The 20,135-nt window shown below is 39.8% G+C and overlaps 1 pseudogene; it reads left to right on the top strand.

Annotated features, from left to right (window-relative positions):
• The window catches only part of LOC117978934 (myomegalin-like), a 94,691-nt pseudogene that overhangs the window by 3,733 nt on the left and 70,823 nt on the right, over positions 1-20,135 (top strand).

Below are 20,135 nucleotides of genomic sequence, written 5' to 3'. Positions count from 1 at the left end.
GACTTAAGGTCAGAAGTTCGAGACCAGTCTGGCCAACGTGCTGAAACCCCATCTCTACTAAAAATACAAAAATTAGCTGGGTGTGGTGCCTGCACCTGTAGTCCCAGCTACTTAGGAGCCTGAGGCAGGAGAATCCCTTGAACCCGGGAGGCGGATGTTGCAGTGAGCTGAGATTATACCACTGCACTCCAGCCTGGGTGACACAGTGAGACTCTGTCTCAAAAATAAATAAATAAATAAATAAATTTTGAGAGCCCCAAACAGGTCAGACGCTGTGCTAGATGCTAAGAATAAAACAATGAATGCAATGAATGAGACTGGGTCTCTGCCTTTAATGGCTTTACATTCTCATCATCTATAATTTTAATAGAGAGATACTAAGGCCGAGATACGCAGTGGCTGCTCTGGGTACACAGTGGATAGGGGATTGAAAGAATAAAAATTAACCATAATTGATAACATTTATTAAGCTTTAATTGTGTGCTAATCTCTTTGAATACTTAAGTCACCTAATCCTTACAACCCTATGAAGTAAATGTTATACTCATTTTTAAGAAAAGGAAATTGAGCTTCAGAAAGATTAAATAATTTTCCCAGAGTGACACACACAGCTGAGAAAGAAATATAGCCTTGAACTGTTTAATTCCAAAATCTATGCTTTTACTTTATTTTAGTAGAGTTTTGTAGGTGACTCAGTTTATGACTTGTTTCTGAAGCTAGCTACTTGCTCAATTTACCCACAAAGGACAAGGTGCTTGGTATTTTAGTTCTCAAAGTTAGATATGCTCTACTCCCAGCTACACATCATCTGCCCCTCTACAGCTCAATGGAAAGGTTCCCCCTACCCGCTGGGGCTGTTACCTGACTGTTGCCAAACTCACTGGTTAAATCATTTGGACAGAGCATGGTTGGCTCTGGAATAGCAAATTTTCTATGAATATACTGGCATTACAAAAAGCTGATTTGGTCACCAGCTTTCAGATTTATTTCCGTGAACAGGGCGAGAGTTGTCAAAAGAATAAGCTCATGGAGCTGATGAAGAACTTGATGATGAGGAGAGGTTTTCTCACCCGGCAGGTCCAGTGTCAACCAGGCAAACAGCTTCTACTGCTCTAAATTTTTAGCATCCACCTGTCTGGACTAGCAACTCCCTACACCTTCTGCTTTAAAGATTATCAGTACTTCAGGATTACTGTTTGTATTAATTTCCTATTGCTGGTGTAACAAATCACCACAAACTTTTTTTTTTTTTTTGAGATGGAGTCTCACTCTGTTGCCCAGGCTAGTGTGCAGTGGTGCAATCTTGGCTCACTGCAACCTCCGCCTCCCAGGTTCAAGGGATTCTCCTGCCTCAGCCTCCCAAGTAGCTGGGATTACAGGCACATGGCACCACACTCAGCTAATTTTTGTATTTTTAGTAGAGACGGGGTTTCACCATGTTGGCCTGGCTGGTCTCAAACTCCTGACCTCAAGTGATCCACCCGCCTTGGCCTCCCAAAGTGCTGGGATTACAGGTGTGAGCCACTGCGCCCGGCCAAATCACCACAAACTTAGTGGCTTAAAACAATACAAATGTATTGCCTTAAAGTTCTGGAGGTCAGAAGTCTGAAATTTGGTCTTCTAGGTTAAAACCAAGGTATCAGCAGGACTGTGCTCCTTCTAGAGGCTCTAAAGGAGAATTTGTTCCTTGCCCTTCATGGCTTCTAGAGACTACCCACATTCTGGGTTCATAGCCCCTTCCAGCAATGCCATCACTGGCCTCTGCTTCTATCATCACATCTCCTTTGATCATTCTGACCCTCCAGTGTCTCTCTTACTAGGACCCTTATGATTACATTGGACCCAACCAGATAATCCAGGATAATCTCCTCATCTCAAAATCTTTAGTCACATCTGCAAAGCCCTCTCTTGCTATGGAAAGTGGCATATACACAGGATCTGGGGATTAGGAATGTGGACATTCTTATAAGGCCATTATTTTAGCCTACCACATCGTTCAATGCTGAAAAAGTCATTACTAATTATCTTCCCTATTTCAGTGGAAATGTTCTGGTTTCTAGCATATGAGAAAGCTGAGTAAACATCAGGTGAATCGTGTATGAACCTTATACAACTTCCCCGAACACATAACTCAAGAAAAGAGTGAACTAGAAATGTTTAAGGGCAAACTATAAGACTGAAGGTTAAAAAAGGAAAGCAAATTAGTCTGTTTTGTTTTGTTTTCTATTCCCCTGCAATTTGATTTAATAAAATGCAAGCATTAATTGCATTTGCTTGCTGTATCTGTGAAAATTTGGAAAATGGAAGTAACATTCAAGAAAATTAATGATCTGGTTTCAAAATTTAAGAATTTTGACTTTGTTTCTTTTCTGGAGTACAGCCTTCAAGCAAGACAAGGTGTCCATTTACCACAGCTATATTGTACTTAACAGATCTCCATTGATAGCTTATTTGAATTTGTTTTTCTCTATATAAATGTTTAGCCTAGAGGAATCAGGGACATTTATTTTTCTCTGAATTTATGGTGAGTTAGTAGAGAGTCCTGTTTACAAAGACATAGTTACAACCAGAGATATATGGCCACTGAGGTTAAAGTGGTTAAATGATTTGCTGGCATTCACACAACTAGCATGTGTTGTATGAAGGCCTAGTTAATTCCAATACCTTTACTTATTATGGTGCTGGTGCTTTGCATGTAACACTTCATATTAGGAAAATGCTTGTTTTCAGAATTCTATTATTGAAACATCTTTGGAAGTTGAATTTCCTGTTTAATATTCAGCACTACTAGCAACTAATTATCTGAATTTTAAGAAGGAAATTCTGCCTTGGCAACTCCAGTCTACTTTTAAATGGGCCTATACTTGGATTTCGGCTTGGGGAATTTGCCAGAATCAATGCTTTCACTCCTACTTGCTTATTTTCCACATACTAGATCAGTCTGGACCTGACTCCCCCAACCCCCATTTTTTTCAGCTACATGCTAAGACTATGTTTAAAATACCTAAAGACTGGGAAGGGGTTGTTTTTGTCTCAGAAAGGATAAGTAACACCTCATGGTGCCCTCCCCATCCTGGGAGGCTCGCCTGACTGTGGCTGAGGGATCATATTTTCAAGGCTAAGTGGAGCATCCATCCATTCAGTGGATGCCCCAGGACACTACTTCTATTGAAATCTACCCCCATTTTATAAATAAAATTCCAAACTGGGCTCAGAACATTCCACAAGTTGTCTCTGGCAAAAATTCAAATAGCATTTAAAGTTAGAAGAAAGTCCAGAATACAAGAGATGTCATATTGACCCAAGGTGGCTCTATGTGATTCTATTTTAAAACACTCAAATGCACTGAGGACTTGTCTTCCTCTGCCTCAGAGCATTTTCTGAGTTCTGTGGCCAGCAAGACAAGCATGATCTGAATTTCTTTTTTCTGAACGCTTATGGCTAAAGTGCTAAATTAGTCATAGACTATTTATAATAAATTGTATAATAATACTGTTTTATTTTCATAGCACTTTCACAGCCTATGATTCATCTTTCCTTAATCTGTCTCATTATCTTCAGTCCTTTTCTGCTTGTTACATTCCACAGAAACGTCTTTCTTTCTTGTCTTTTCCAAGGCCAGTGAGGGAAGAGGTAACTTGCAACTAGTGTCTTCTTATCATGGTCATGGTGGAAAGGGTGGAAAGAAGCAATAACTTCTGACATATAGAAAGCATTCACTGGCCAGGCACAGTGGCTCTCGCCTGAAATCCCAGCACTTTGGGAGGCCAAGGCAGGAGGATCACTTGAGGTCAGGAGTTCGAGACCAGCCTGGCCAACATGCTGAAACCCCATCTCTACTAAAAATACAAAAATTAGTGGGCATGGTGGGGGGTGCCTGTAATCCCAGCTAATCGGGAGGCCGAGGAATGAGAATTGCTTGAACCCAGGAAGTGGAGGTTGCAGTGAGCTGAGATCACACCACTGCACTCCAGCCTGGGTGACAGAGCAAGACTGTCGGAAAAACAAAACAAAACAAAAAAACAAAAAAAACTAGAAAGCATTGACTCACAAAATTGAATGATTTCTAGCATTTCACACAATTTAAGAATGAATTTATTTTCCACTTCATAATGTGGTATATTATCATTCATAATGTAGAATAACATGCTGTGGATTTACAGTGTCTTTTAAATCATTACGCCTAACCCAAAGGATGTAGACTTCCAATTTTTAACTATTATAAATAATACTTGATAAATGTCTAGGTGCATAAAGCATCTTCTTCCACAGCATTATTTTTTGAATGAGAGATGTTCAGAAGTAGAATAACTACGTCAACATTTCCAGTTCTTGAAAGTACATTGCAAATTACTTAAAGTTATAGTCCCATAAGAAGGATATTGCATTCAATTTAAATATCTTTTTCAAGACCTGAATCCCTGTATTGTAAAGGGGGAAACTGAGGCACACTGACATTAAAGTGGCATAACCTAGGTGAATCAATAGCAACATTTCCAACTTTTACCCTTCTCTAGGGTAAAATGCTTCACTGTTGCTGTTAATCTCTATTACTATCCTGAAACGTTTCCTGAAATGATAATAAACAGAAAATTTTAAGATAAGAAAGTAAAAGATAGATGTAAATTACATCAAAACTATGTATACCTATTAGGATGTCTATTACAAGGACAGAGAAAAGAGAAAATAGATGCCGTGTTTGGTTAGGGGATTATGGGCAACATCCTTTATATGCTGCTTTTAAACTAAGTCAACATAGGTTTTTATTGCAGGAAGAAGTTCACATTTGTGTCTACCAAATGACAACTTGTAAAGTTTGGAATTGAGTTGGTTTTAGGTTTTTCTGTGTATCACTTGGAGGTTTTCTGTGTATAACTTTCTTGTATTACTTGGAGATTTTCAGGTTATTGGCACCACAGGAGCAGCATTATTGCCAGCAGACCCGGGGAGCTGGTTGGAGAGTCATTGCGACCTAATTTACCCTGAGCTAAAATTATTATGAGTGGGCCTTAATATACCAGTTGTTCCCACCTACACATCTAGCCTTGCCTTTGCTGGGATAAATTTGTATACCCTTCAGAGGTTAGATTCAGAAGTACCTCCTTTAGGAATTATTTTTAGAACCTAGATCTGGGTGTAGCCAGAACACGCTCTGCCTACTCTGTTGTAGCATGTAGCTAGTTGGTTAACTTGATATTTTCCATACTCCAAGTTTATCGGCAGAATGAAACGTTTTTGTCTATAAGTCTTCAGCATCTAACATTGCCTCTAGCACTTAGAAGGTCATCTATTAAGAGCTTTCCAGAGAACATTCCCCAAAAGGCCGATGGGAATATCTGTTTGGTGGGTGTCTCCTTATTGTAGAATGGATACAACAGGTTATCAAACTTGACACCATTATACATTCAGATTGTATTTATCATTGTTTAAGAAATATGTGTCTTGTTTCCTCAGTTACGGGAAAGGAAAAAAAAAAAGAAATACGCATCAAATTCCTATGATCTAGACTTCTTTAATGCTGGACAGATGACAGTGAATGATCTAAAAACCCTCCCTTCCAGAGACTGACATTCTAGAGGGGTCACTAGGCATGGACATACATCACTGTTATACCTTGACCTGACATAGCCTTAACTCGAATTCACTTCAGTATGCTATCAGCACAGCCATCTTTTGTAGCTCATCTTTCTTCCAGATTTTCCACCCTTAGGATCCTTAATGCTGAAATTATACTTCTTGACCACAGGTCAAGTCCCCCACTTCCTCATTCTTTCTGAATGTTGTTTACTGCGTCATGTATTCCAGTTCCTCAACTCTCTGTATCTTCCAGGCCATCTGCTGTTTATTCACCTCCATACTGAACCTAGACGTCAGAGTCAGCTCTTTGAATCGTGTTCTCAACGCTGCTTTAGAATCTCTAACTGCCTTAACCATCTCCCGGCTTGGTAACCCTTAGTCAATTTTATTTTAAAATCCTAGAGGATTCTATGAGTGTTGTTTTAGTATGTTATAAAACCGCACTGAGAAGAAAGACTCTAGATTCATTCTTGCTAATCCTCAACAGGTCTATAATGCTGCTGAGAAATTCTCCTCCTCCTCCCACCTGCCTCTTTCTCCTGCTCCTCCTTCCCTGACTCTTTCTCTTCCTCTAAAAATATATTCCTCACAACCTTTGATTTCCGTAGTGTAAATAAAAGCAAGATGCAGAACTGTTATATTCAATATTATTTCCATTTGCAGAATTCACACAGGCAAATAAACTGAAGAACAACTAAATACATAAAAATCTTTATCAATGTTGCCTTCAGGTGGTAGAATTTTAAAAATTATTTTTATTTTTCTCTGTACACTTTTCTCTTTTCCAAAATTTCTACGAGGCATGTACTTCTTTTAAAATCATCAAAAATAGACATTGTAAAGAAAAGAAACTGAAAGATTATGTGAATATAAAAGTAGGTGGAAAGGGGAAAAAATCACCTGTTTCTTAACATTCAGTCTAGGGCTCTAGAAAGATTGAGCCAACTGCAATATACTCCAGTGCCTTGTGGATATTAGTTGTTAATGAAAACTGAGGATTGTAGGGTGCATTGCCAGGACCAAAAGCAAAATGCAAAAGGTAAGTTTCAGAGGTGGGTGGAGAGACCATACACCATCCCTGGGGTAATGTGACTGAATCCAAAGCAGGTTATTTTCATGTCTTATTTTGAAAGAGTGATACCTATGTCTTGGCTGATGCAGGGGAGGTAGAGGAAAATTTATTAGATATTTGGATATGTGATGACCTCAGAAGGTAAAGTGAGGAAAAATAATTACTTACTTATTAAGGGGTTTCTCTGAACCTTGATGGAAAGCATCAAGAAAGTAATGTTAGTTTCCTTATTTTCTTTAGGATGAAGACTTAGTGCTGGACCAAAAACAAAACAAAACAAAGATCCCAAAACTTAAAGAAATTGTTGTGGATGCACGATGATTTTGTAGCTCACTGTAGCTATTGGGGACTTAGCACTCCAGAAAACAGCCTCTCAGAGTGATGGTCACTGTCAGTGAATAGACTTTGAGTGAAGGGTGTAATTGCAGCCTATACTGGAATAAAGTGGATGTTTCTGTATCGGTGCCAAGTCAGCCCACACTTAGTCAGCATGCAGAAGGAGGCTCACCGTGATGCTCTCTCTCCTCGGGAGCTTTGCCAATTAAGCATCCTCACTTGCAGAGGTTATAATGATAGATCTTGAGATGAGAAAAAATGATAATTTCACTGTATTATATAATAGTCTTAACGTTCTGCATCTGGGGCTTTTACCCTATTTGCATTTGAATATGTGTTTTTACAATTCGGGTGCCACATTGTGGGAGGGTATTTGGCAACATTTGGAACATAGAAAATATATCCAGTGTCTCTCCTTGGCAAGAGGAAAAAAAAACATCTGAGAAGTCTCAGAGCTTGTTCACAAATGCCTTTTCCACTTTGATTGTTTCTGTTTCCACCACCTTTCCCGCGTTTCAGTTTATTCCCTTGGGTAGGGACAATGCCAAGTGTTATCACGGGAGGGGTTGGAGAAAGATGTAAATATTCTGAAAAAAGTGGGTTAGAGATAGAGAAGTATAAAATGATGGATGACTCACTTTTCACGATAGGACCTATATAAAAAGTCACACTAGCCACTTCCGTTTTGGGATTTTAATTATTTTGTTACATGGCATCTGTTACACCAGTACTCAAATACTCAAGTGTAAGCTGTGCCCATCAGGGATAAGTTGATAGTCTAAGAAACAAGTTTGTGTCAGGGTTTGAGACAAAAATCCCATCTCATTAGCACAGCAAACCGTCCACCCTTCCTTTCGCCTCAGCTTCTCAGGGGTGAGTTCCCTGGAGTCAAGGCAGGTACAAAGGAGGTTCCCTGTAAATGTGTGGTTAGAAATAGGGCATATTGGGAAGAGTAAAAGTTTGGAGTCAAATAGACAGTTTTCAAGTTCAGGCTCTGACACCAACTAGCTGTGCGATCTTGGGCAAATTACTTTATCCTTCCAGGCCCCTTGTTTCCTCATCTGTAAACAGGGATTGTATGACGTACTTCACAGGATTCTATGATGACTGAATGAACTGATGCCTAGAAAGTATCAGGCATTCAGTAAATTGCAGAGGCAGCATTGGTGGTGAGTGGTGATGGTTGTCCATGATAATAATATGTTCACTTAATACAAGATTAGTATTGAGGAAAATTCCAGTGCAAGAAAACCTGTGGAATTATAAAATTATGCACCAGCAGTCCAGAAATTGTTAACTGTAGATGTCTTTGTTTTTAAGTTGACACTATTTCTAAAATCTTACCATTTATAAATTGTCAGGGCCAGAGCTTCCCATATTAAAAAATAGGCCACAGTTCTTCTCATTCTGACCCTTTTGTGTTTGCCACAGTTGAATATAGCTGTAAATTAAAAATAGGAAAAATGGATCTTGGAACGTTTGAAAAATTTATTTCATTTGAAACAGAAACCAGCAACTCATGTTAAATGAGCTCCAAGAATATGGGAATTGGAACAGAATCTGCATTTGGTTCAATGCCTACTCCTGTGAGGACCCCAAGAAAGAGCAAACTTCAGCAGTCTTGCTGTCATGCCACATGCCCCTCACTGTTTGAGAGGCCACACCGAGCCGAGTCCTTTCCATAGTTCATCTTTTATCAAGGGCATTAAAGGAAGAGCAATGTAAATTCAATAAAAATAGATTATTCAAACTTTTTAAAAATAAGAATTAGCCTTTTGGCAAAAATAGTAAGAAAAAAAGGGGGAGGATGCTCAGTATATTTTCCGCCACTCTAAACCTCCGGACTTTTCATTTCTCTGGGTTCTTTTCTAGTTTGTTTCTATGGGTATTTTCACAATAGTGCAAATCTTAGCCCCTTTCTTGCTGACATTATTTTAAATCATTTTGGGGGCTTCCAAGCTATAGTGTTTGAGGAAGGAGGTGCAAATGAAGAAACAATTTCACCCTTGGCTTCCCTTCATATTCCCACCTGAGGGTGAGCACTTGGGGAGGAAGGCTTGAGGAGGGGGAAAGGTAAACAGGAAGTTGGAAGATGTCCTAGGAGGCAGTTTAGGGCTCCTCAGGGTGGGGGGAAGATGGAGCGGGGTGGTTGGGAAGGGGAAAACAAAATGAAAGCCCCCTGAACACACCGTTCATTTTCCTATAATTGGGTCTTTGTTATGTTTCCTTGTGTATTTACACCCATCCTTTAAGACCTAGATTCAGTGTTATCTGTTTTCTGTAAATTTCCTAGACCCCTCCACCAACCACCCTGTCCCAGCCCACTCCCCACCAGGACAAAATTAACTGCTATCTTATTTATGTTCTGAAATCTCTGTTAAATCTAATTTTTCTAATAATTATCTCTCTGAATCATGTGCCTGCTTCCCTCAATAGATTCTGAGTACTTTAACCACAGGGTATATATACTTTTTCACCTTTGTATTTCCAGTACCTGGCATATAAGCAACTTCTCAATAAATGTTTACAAAATGGAATTATAAAAACCCTAAAAATAGCAATGAAGGCCCAGGTTTTTGCTCTAGGTATTGCTATAGCAGATTGTTTTTTCTCCTTCAGAATTTTTGTTCATAATAATAAAATATATATATATATATATATAAAGAAGCTTGAAAGCTAGAAAATGCCTCTGGGAGATGGCCCCGGTCTTCAGGCTTAGAAATGTTAAGCAAGGGTGGTGGTTAGTGATGAAGTAGGAGGGCCAGACTATGTGGTTCTCAGAGCAAACTAAATACATGTGATTGGCCTGAAGAGAGGGCCAGAAAATCACCATTCCTTTGGGAGTTTAGACACTCATATGGGAATAAATAACCTTAGGTTAATTATTTTAGTAGGTGAGACTGGAGAGAAGAAAGTATGGAGCCTAGACAGGCATCAGTACCTTAGAAATAGTTTTAGTGGTGATTTTGGTCCTAGAATACAAATATCTCATACTGTTCAAAGACTCATAGAACCTGCTTTGTAATGATGATTACCATCTTGTCATTGCTTTTGAATGAGATGATTCATTCCTATGATCTGTTGTTCCTCTCAGTCCACAAATTAGACAGACTAAAATACAAGAAAATAATACCAGAAATAACAGTTTACGGAGGAAGGTCTATACCTGCCTTATAGAAAATATCTCTCTCTGCAGGCTCCTAAGCAAGAAGAAACCCAAGTGTCTACCCCTCCCCACAATGTTATGAGAAACTAGACTAGTGGGACCAATGAGATGCTTGAATCTTGAAAGGAGCTATATCAGTGGCCAGTTTCAAGTAAAGCAAAATTGAGTGTTTTGGATAACCCTGGCCATAAATGAAACTACCATTCTTAGAAAATTACTGGAAGAAATCATCACAGGACAGTTTGAGAATGTCAGAATATCAGGGGGTGGCAGATGGCCTTCAGAGAAGCAATTATTTCCTGATCATTCTCAACTTAATCACCCTGGAAAGCCATAGAAAAACCAAGTAATATGGGATATTGAATGTTGATGTATTATTTGAGTCTAATATCTTAATAGCTACTTATCAGCAACTCAAGAAAATATGAGTGATATACCATGCAGAAATCAAGCAGGTGAACAGCTTGTGAGTAGGTTGTACTTGGAAAATGCTTGGTACTTCCAAAAGCAAAATAATGTCCTGGTGAGAATATTAATATATGTGGTTTTAGTGGAATTGGTATTGTCATTAGCAGATTGATGACGTAGGGAGAAAGACAAGGTAAGACATTGAGGAAAAATATAGTTCATTTATACAGAAAAAGCAAAATTTTAAGTGAAAGCATCATGGGGGAAAGATTATATATGGAAATGCAGGAGAGCTAAAAGTGGCCTGGCGAACCACATATTAGCTGAGCATGAGTCATTCATGGATTGATATTTTAAAAAACTAGAGACACTTAAATTTGAGAAACTAGGACAAGGATATAAAATTTTTTTCTGAACTTGGGTAATACGAAAGAATGTACCAACATATATTACCACTTTGTGTGTGTGTGTGTGTGTGTGTGTGTGTGTGTGTGTGTCCATGCTTGGAGTCTGTCTCTATCATACCCCAATTCTCCTTGCACTTTGGTTTATCAAATGTTGTCACAAATTGCAACCCCTTAGACTTACACTCTGTGTTTCTTCACTCTGAGCCCCTTCCCTTGGGGAGCGTCAGATTCCTTTGTAACTTGTGGAGCAGCTGAGTGAGCCCCTTTCTCTGGCAATAAGGGAGGGAACTTGAGCTGTTAATAGAGCTAAAGTGATTTCTTAAAAATCTCCTGAGACACTGCGAGTATGCTTATTAACTCAGTACCCATCTAAAGTGACCTCTCTATCCTTCCAGTTATTGATTCATATCAGGCAGGCAGTGTGCTCAGAGTGGGTGTGGGTGATGCAGGAAGGGTGAGGTGTCTGGTAGGGCTGATATGTATTGCTGTGTTGTAGCTTGCTCTTGACCTATAATGTGCAATCTGCAGAGCAGAGAAGATTGAGTGAGATAATGTCTGGAAGGTACCCTGGATCCTTGGACAGTATTAAAATGGGTTTTATGTTTAAGCATCTATTAGAATAGAATTGCATAATTACTGCAAGGAACCTTAGAAAGTCATGTCCTTCTTTTATAAATATTAGAGAAAACTAATGCCCAGAGAGGTGAAAGTGACATGCAAGCCAATATAGTAGCTTGTTGCCACAAATTAATTAATTGTGTGTGAAGCCAATGGGTTTCTCAAGACTGTGTCTTAATAAAGCAGAAATGAAATTCTGTCTGCACTTGGTCTATACTGGGGTAACAGCATCAGAAACCTGCAAGATGCCAGGCAAGTATCATAATTAAGTGAATGAGGGACGACAAGGACAGGGAGTGGCAGGGACTGTGACAAACTGGAAAACACATCCCTGTCCTGTGTAAAGGGGGCAAGTTATCCCGCTGTGTGGGAAGGCAGGCCCAGTGTTGGTAGACCCACTCATTTCCCAAGAGCAGTTAGAAGTGGGTCAAACTTGTGTGGGCTAAATAAAACATGTCGGATGGGCTGAATTTGGCCTGAGGGTTGACCTTGCTCCTGACAGCAGATGCAGCCACCTTTGTCTGTGGACTAGGCAGAAATGCTCAGTGAATAGCAGCAGCTAAGTATAAATTTTTTCCCCATAAATTTTTTAAAGACATTGTTCTGGTTGATGGTTTTGACATCCTTCTCCTATTTTACCTCCACAGAGGGGAGTACATACGTAGTACATTCCTCTTTGGCATTGTTTACTCTCAGGGAAAGCTTTTAAGGAGGAGAAGGGAAAGAGGCAGGGGGCCTGGAAGAATCACAAGCTGGTGATCTACTTTTGGATACGAAATAATTGTCAGGTGGCATGTGTAGCCCAATGTGCCCTGTCTGGTATTTTCATGTCCATCTGGGACTTAACAAAGTGAAGATTTCTGCCAAGATCCAGCCCTGAGGCAGGGAAGAAAAAACCAACAATTTCCAAGCAAATGCCAGGTCCTCCTCTGCCTCCCTGTGAATATCTTCTGGCTTTTAAAAAGAGAAGTCCTGTAGGCTGGGCGCAGTGGCTCATGCCTGTAACCTCTGCACTTTGGGAGGCCGAGGCGGGCGGATCACCTGAGGTCAGGAGTTCGAGACCAACCTGACCAACACGGAGGAACCCCGTCTCTACTAAAAATATAAAATTAGCCGGGCATGGTGGCAGGCACCTGTAATCCCAGCTACTGGGGAGGCTGGGGCAGGAGAATCGCTTGAACCTGGGAGGCGGAGGTTGTGGTGAGCCGTGATCGTGCCATGCACTCCAGCCTGGGCAACAAAAGCAAAACTCTGTCTCAAAAAAAAAAAAAAAAAAAAAAAAAAAGAGAGAGAGAAGTCCTCTAAATCTCTGTTTACAGAATTCTTGGGAGCCCCCAAGAGTTTAAAGAATAAGCTACCTATTGAAAGCATCTTTCTGTAGGGTTATTGAAATCATCTGTTTCTGACATCCCCATCAGACAGTCAGTTGTCAAGACAGTAGACAGCCCCCCTTTAAAACATTAGTCACTGAGTCCGTCTTTCTTTTTGATTCACAAGACTCTAGTGGCTAAATGCCTCTCCATGTCTTGAAAGGCTTCAAACAGTCTGCGCCCCCTGCCCAGTCTTCCCATTACTTCCCTGACCTCACCTCCTACTGCTCACCACGTGCTCACTGCACCCAGCCACTAACTAGTATGCTCCCTCTTATGGGCCTTTGCATTTTATGTTCTCTGCTTAGAAGACTCTTTCCCTAGAGACCCCCATGCCTATCCTTATGGCTTCATAGAGCAGCCTTGTCTACTGAAAATTGCAATCCCCTCTACCTCCTCCTACCTCCAGCTCTCCCTATCCACATTCCCCACTTTACTTTTTTTTATAGCACTTGTTCCCAACTGCTACTATACAATTTATTTATTTGTCTCCCCTTACTGTAAAAATTCCACGAGTGCAGGGATTTTTGTCTGTTTTGCTCACTGCTACATTTGTGGAGCTTACAACAGTGCCTAAAAGCACTTGTCAAGCATGGGCTTGAGAAGTATTTGTTGAATACATTTTGAGATACTGTCCCCTCTCTGCTAGGGATGGTGGTATTTACTATGCTGAAAAGATACACCTCTTGCTACTGAATCATGGTGTTATTAACATTTCCACTCATAAACTTTGTCTGTTTTTCAAGGTTTCTGTGTCAATTCTACTTTCTAAACATATCTTAAATTTTTAAAATTTCCCCTTTGTTAAACCATCACAACTTCCTATTTGGAATATAGATTCTCACCATCCATTTTTGCCCCTCCACAGTCTCACTGTGTAGAGCCAGAATGCAGCTGGAATGACCTATCTAAAATATAAATCTGATCATTACCATTCTTTCCTTAATTTAAAATCCTTCATTGATTTCCCATAGCTTTTCACATTAGACTCAGTGGCCTTACCCCATACCACAAGGTCCTGCGTGGCCTGGTTGCAACATTGGCTTTCTTTGTTCCTCTAACAGGCCAGAGTCCTTTCTGACTCAGGGCCTTTGCTGTTCTCTCATGATGGAACACTCTTCCACTCCCATTCTCCCATTCTACACCTGGTTGACATCCTCCCATCTACGTTTAAATGTTCCTTTCCCTGAGTTTCTCTGAGTCCCTGTGCTAGTTAAGTTCCCTCTGCATTTTCCTTCACAACATTTACTACAATAGTAGTTAATTCTTGTGAAATTATTTAATGGCTGGCTCTCATGTACTTATTGAGAATAGGAACTCTTCTGTGGTGTTTGCCTTTGTATCCCCAGCACTTGACACGGTCCCTGATACATAATAGAAGCTTAGTAAATACTTGCAGAGAGATAAATAGAAATGACAAATAGGTAGGTGTCTTCTCCCCAATCCCTGGGATGGGAGCCTTGTGGGGTAGTATCTCATCAATTAATGATGTGTTTGCCTCCACAGAGATTATTTTGCAGAGGATGATGGGGAGATGGTACCCAGAACGAGTCACACAGCAGGTAAGGATGCTGTGGGCCTTGCCTTGTTAAATTCTTTGTTTCTTTTGTTTATTCATTTGGTTTTCTTTTGAGACAGGGTCTCACTCTCTCACTATGGATGTAGTGCAGTGGTGTGATCATAGCTCACTGCAACCCCAAACTCCTGGGGTCAAGCTATCCTTTCACCTCAGCCTCCTGAGTAGCTGGGACTACAGACATATGCCTAATTTTTAATATTTTTTTTAGAGGTGGGAGTCTTGCTATATTGCTCAGGCTGGTTTTGAATGTCTGACCTGAAGCAATACACCCACTCCAGCTTTCCAAAGTGTGTGAGAGAAATTGGCACTTGGCCAATTCTTGGTTTTCTATTGATCTTAATTCTCTTGAATTATGGCCTCTTTAAATTCATCATGGCAATATCTTCAAACTTTTGTGAATTTCCAAATTTGCACATACTACTGTAGCAATTTCACATGAGAATTATAAGCTAGCTATAATTCTATATACTGAGAAGCAGCATAGTACAGTAAATCATTACAGATACTTATGTGAATTCTTCATACTTTTAATGATTCTGTAATTGCAAGGCTAAACTCACTTGTACAATGATTAAAATAAATTATGTTACTAAAATGAAATCTTTATCTTAATACACCATTAAAATGGGTATAATAGGCCGGGCATGGTGGCTCACGCCTGTAATCCCAGCACTTTAGGAGGCTGAGGCGGGTGTATCACCTGAGGTCAGGAGTTCAAGACCAGGCTAGCCAACATGGTGAAACCCCATCTCTACCAAAAATACAAAAATTAGCTAGGCATGGTGGCCCACGCCTGTAATCCCAGCTACACAGGAGGCTGAGGCAGGAGAATCTCTTGAACCCGGAAGGCAGAGGTTGCAGTGAGCTGAGATCGTGGCACTGTACTCCAGCCTGGGTGATAGAGCAGACTCAGTCTCAAAAAATAATAATAATAATAAAATAATAAATAAATAAAATGGGTATAATAATAATGTTAATCTCATAGGTGAGATTGAGAAAAGCTTTTAGTACAGAGGCTATCAAGGAATAAGCACTCGGTATCTTATCTATTGTTACTATTAATGTATTCCTAACAACAGCACAATTATTACTGCACTAACATTAGCCAGAGATCTACCTGAATTGCAAAACCAAAGGGAAGATAACATTCTTTTGGGGTCTATTTTCCACAAAACTTGTTCTCAACCTGAGGGTTTTACTTCCTTGCTAAGTTCTTTGCCTTTTTCATAACAGCCTGGAAGCACAGATTGTTTATATGCACAATTTGGAAAAAAGTTTTTAATTTGAATAAGTTAAGAATTTCAGAGTCACTTAAAATTAGTATTTGAAATGTGTGTTAAATCCACAAATTCCAAGGGTTACTGTGCTCAACATTTTAAATGTCAATATTCTACATTTTGAGGCAAAAATTGAAGGACTAGGGCAAAAATGTGAGGGGAATGGATAAAATGCTTACTACATATAATACATGTGGCAAGGTGCTTTTATTATTTTATTTAATCCATATAACAGTTCTATAAAGCAGATATTATTACCCCTGTTTTACAGAGGCAATATATCAGCAAAATTAAGAGATTTGCCTAAATTCCCACAATTAGCAAGTGGTCAGGATTCAAATCCAAGCCTCAAGGCATTGCTCTTTCTATCATATCCACCAGTCTAACTGTAATGTATTGTTATTCTGTTTTATCAGATTATCTTCCCCTTAGTAGTATATTTAATTTCACCTAAATGTGGAAGAAATCATTTTTTCTAATTACATTTATTTATTTATTTATTTTTGAGACAGTCTTGCTCTGTCACCCAGGCTGGAGTGCAGTGGTGCCGTCTCGGCTCACTGCAACCTCCGCCTCCCAGGTTCAAGCAATTCTCCTGCCTCAGCCTCCCGAGTAGCTGGGATTACATGCGCTTGCCACCACGCCTGGCTAATTTTTATAGTTTTGGTAGAGATGGGGTTTCGCCATGTTGGCCAGGCTGGTCTTGAACTCCTGACCTCAAGTGATCCACCTGCCTCAACCACCCAAAAAACTGGGATTACAGGTGTGAGCCACCATGCCCAGCCTCTAATTACTTTTAATTAAAAATTTTGCATTTACGTATAAACATTCAGAATATCACCAAAACAGGGGCAATATCATCATAATTATTTTATTATTATTATTTGCTATCACAGAGTAGTATACAACTAACAGAACAATTATATTGGGTAAGCTGCATGAAAAACAAATGAAGAGGGAAAAATAATATCTCCATATATATGTAATTGATTTGTACTATGCACTAATAAAGCCTGCTTTAAATTTCTGTTCTAGTTTAAACCCCGAAACAGTACCAGGCAAGGTTAGTGGCTATTGAAAATATCATTAAGGACAGGTTTATCTAAAGACACGCTGGATACTACATTAATTTTGCAAAAATAAAAAGACAGTATACAGTGTTCAGTTTAAAAACAAATCATATGATCTTACATTTCAGCTTTTTTTCTTTGAAATCAGTGGTGTAATGGGGAGTTAAATACTTTTAGGCAAAAAACAAACACATACACACACACTCACACAAAAACAAATTAATAAAACAAAAGCCTCTTTTAAAACCACCCTATTGATATCATCATTTTTTTCTTCACCCTTTTCATCTTTCTATTCACCAATGTCTTTCCAGTCCTTTTTCTCTTTTCTTCTTTTTTCTTTTTCCAGTTTTTCCAACTTCCCCTTTCCCTGCATCAGACTTTCTTTTATCCCAGAATACAGCAATAGCCTTTATATCTATAATCTTAAACGCCTTTCTTCCCTCAAGGCTGTATATTATCTGCAGCAGTAATTCTTCATTTCTTTCATTTCTCTGAGTTTTCTTACAACATCGCCAATGAATTAGCCAAGATGTTCTCCTGTGCTCTTTTGGTGAAATTTTCAGAACAAAACAAGAAAAAGGAGATCCCTTTGGTGCATTAGAATCCTGGAACTTCTTTCTTCTCTCTCTTTCTCTCTCTCTCTCTCTCGTTTCCTTGCAGACAGAATATAGATTTTTGTTTCTTTCTTATAATGGGCCTGTTCACCTTCACCCTGTCTTCAGATTTTTTCTTTCTCTTTAGCAGAAATGAATTTCCATCTTTTCTGAACATAAAAAAAATAATAATTCTAAGAAGTTGACTGAAGCATCTGGGTGCTTTTTCTTGGGCTCCTTCTGGCAAGTTGGCAGAACGAAGGAAAGAAGGCAGGGAAGGAGGGAGAGAGGAGGGAGGGAAGGAAGGAAGGGAGAGAGGAGGGAGGGAAGGAAGGAAGGAAGGGAGGGAGCGAGGAAGGGAGGGAGGGAGGGGGAAGGGAGGGGAGGGGAGGGAAGGAAGGAGGCAGGCAGAGAGGTGGGGGAAAAGAGAAAAAAAAGAGAAAGAGAAAGGAAGAAAGGAAGGAAGGGAGAGGGTGAGAAGGAGAGAAAGAAAAAGAGGAAGAAAAGCATGCAAAGGCATTTTGCCTCTTACTCCCTTGAATCTCCTTTCCCCAAGTGTCTAGTTAACTTTTCCTCAGCCAGGCAGTCACCCAGCACCTGTTTTGCTCTTACTTGCCCTGACACTGTCTGTAGCGCTTAATGCTTTGCCATGATTGTCTTCTTATTTAAAAAATAGTTCCATAATAAAAGTTCATTATTTCCTTCTGTCAGCCAGGAAAGTATGTAGCTTTCTATGTTTTCTACCTGTCTGTAACTCCAACCCTGCCCCAACATGAGGTCCTCTGTGTACTTTGTTTGACAGAGGCTCTGATTTCTCATTCTTTAACAATGTTACTTCTCAAAAGCAAGCATAGGGTTAATTACAGCTTAGACTCCACTAGGTTCTCCCAAAGCAATGCTTCCATTGGTTAATGGAGTGATTGAGTGTCTGCCTCTTTACCTGTTTTCCCCACTCTCAGACCTATTGCAATCCCTTTAATTGCTAAAATAACACAGTAGTAGCATACTGCTAAGAAAGACAGATGGAGAAAATATGGGATTGGTTCTGCCACTTTTTAGCAATGCGATCTTGGTCAAGCAAACTTTCTGAATCTTTACTTACTCATCAGTAAAATGGACTTAATAATCACTTATGTCTATTTCACTGATTGCAGCGACTTCATAAATGAAATAATTCATGTGAAACTATTTTGTAACATGTAATGCCCTTTAAATATGTTGGCTGTTATAATTGTTACTGTTACTAAATAGTAACCTGAAAAATTATCGGTAGAGATAGTTTGCTAGCAGCTTGGTTCTTTCCTTTAGACTGTTGTGGTTACCTTTTGTTATGTGACAAACCATCCCAAAATTTAGTGACTTAAAACAGGGGTCAGCAGCAAACTACAGCCCATGGGCCAACAGTCAGTTTTTATAAGTAAAGATTTATAGCCACACAGTGACACTCATTCATTTACAGATGGTCTGTGTCTACTCTGTGTTACAGGGTAGAGTTGAGTACCTGTGCCAGAGATGATATGACCCACAAGCCTAAAACACTGTCTGGTCCTTTAAGAAAAAGTCTGCCCACACCTGGCTTAAAACAACAATGATTTATTATTTCTCACAATTCTGTTTTGGCAAACCGGGCATTATCGCTGCTGGTCTCACCTGGGATCACTCACCTGGCTGCAACTTCCTGATGGCTTGACTGAGACTGAAGGTCTCAGACAGCCTTGCTCACTTGTCTGGCAGGTGGTGACTCTCAGCTGGGGCACCTTCACTTCGCTGAACACCCTTTCCTTCTCCAGTGGGGTAGACCGACTTCTTCACAGCATGGTTGTCTTGGGATGCTAATAAGGCAAGAGCAGAAATGCAAGGCCTCTCAAAGCTAGTCTCTGGAACTCATACAGTAGCATTTATATCATATTCTGCCAGTCAAGGCAAGCCACTTTGCCAACCCAGATTCAAGAGTTGGGGAAATAGGCTCTACTTCTTAATGGCAGGAGTATCACATTGCAAAGGCCTATGGACCCAAACTAGTTTGATTCACTGGGGATGGCTATTAATATGATCTACCACAGACTACTTTATGTAAACTGTTTCTATTTGGCCTAGATTGAGTTTGTATTTTGCAGAAACTGAATTCTGCTGGAATGTGCCAGTTAGAATGATCCTAGTGCTGTTATTATATAAACCTTTTTTGTTGTTGTTCTGTTTCATTGACAGCTTTTCTTAGTGACACTAAAGATCGAGGCCCTCCAGTGCAGTCACAGATCTGGAGAAGTGGTGAAAAGGTCCCGTTTGTGCAGACATATTCCTTGAGAGCATTTGAGAAACCCCCTCAGGTACAGACCCAGGCTCTTCGAGACTTTGAGAAGGTAAGTCATGTGAGTGGATAATTGTTATCCCAATTAGAAGCAGTACTATGGAATAGTGATGCCTGATAAAAATATGACCCATGGATTGGTCCGGATTATGGATGGTATTATCATTATGGTGTCTCTTTCAAGAGCATGTCCCAATAAACATATGCTCTGTCAGCTGTGTGCTGGGGGGTGCGGTTTATGGACCCTTGCCTGTACAGCAGTCCCTCCTTTGGATGCCTCAAACTGCATAGTACTGAACCCTATATTTACTATGTCTTTTTCTATACATACATACTTAGGATAAAGTTTAA

The sequence above is a fragment of the Pan paniscus genome, chromosome 1 (assembly GCF_029289425.2).
Source record: "Pan paniscus chromosome 1, NHGRI_mPanPan1-v2.0_pri, whole genome shotgun sequence".
Taxonomy (NCBI): Eukaryota; Metazoa; Chordata; class Mammalia; order Primates; family Hominidae; genus Pan; species Pan paniscus.
Note: the sequence above shows the minus strand (reverse complement) of the source record. Positions and strands in the feature narration are given on the sequence as shown.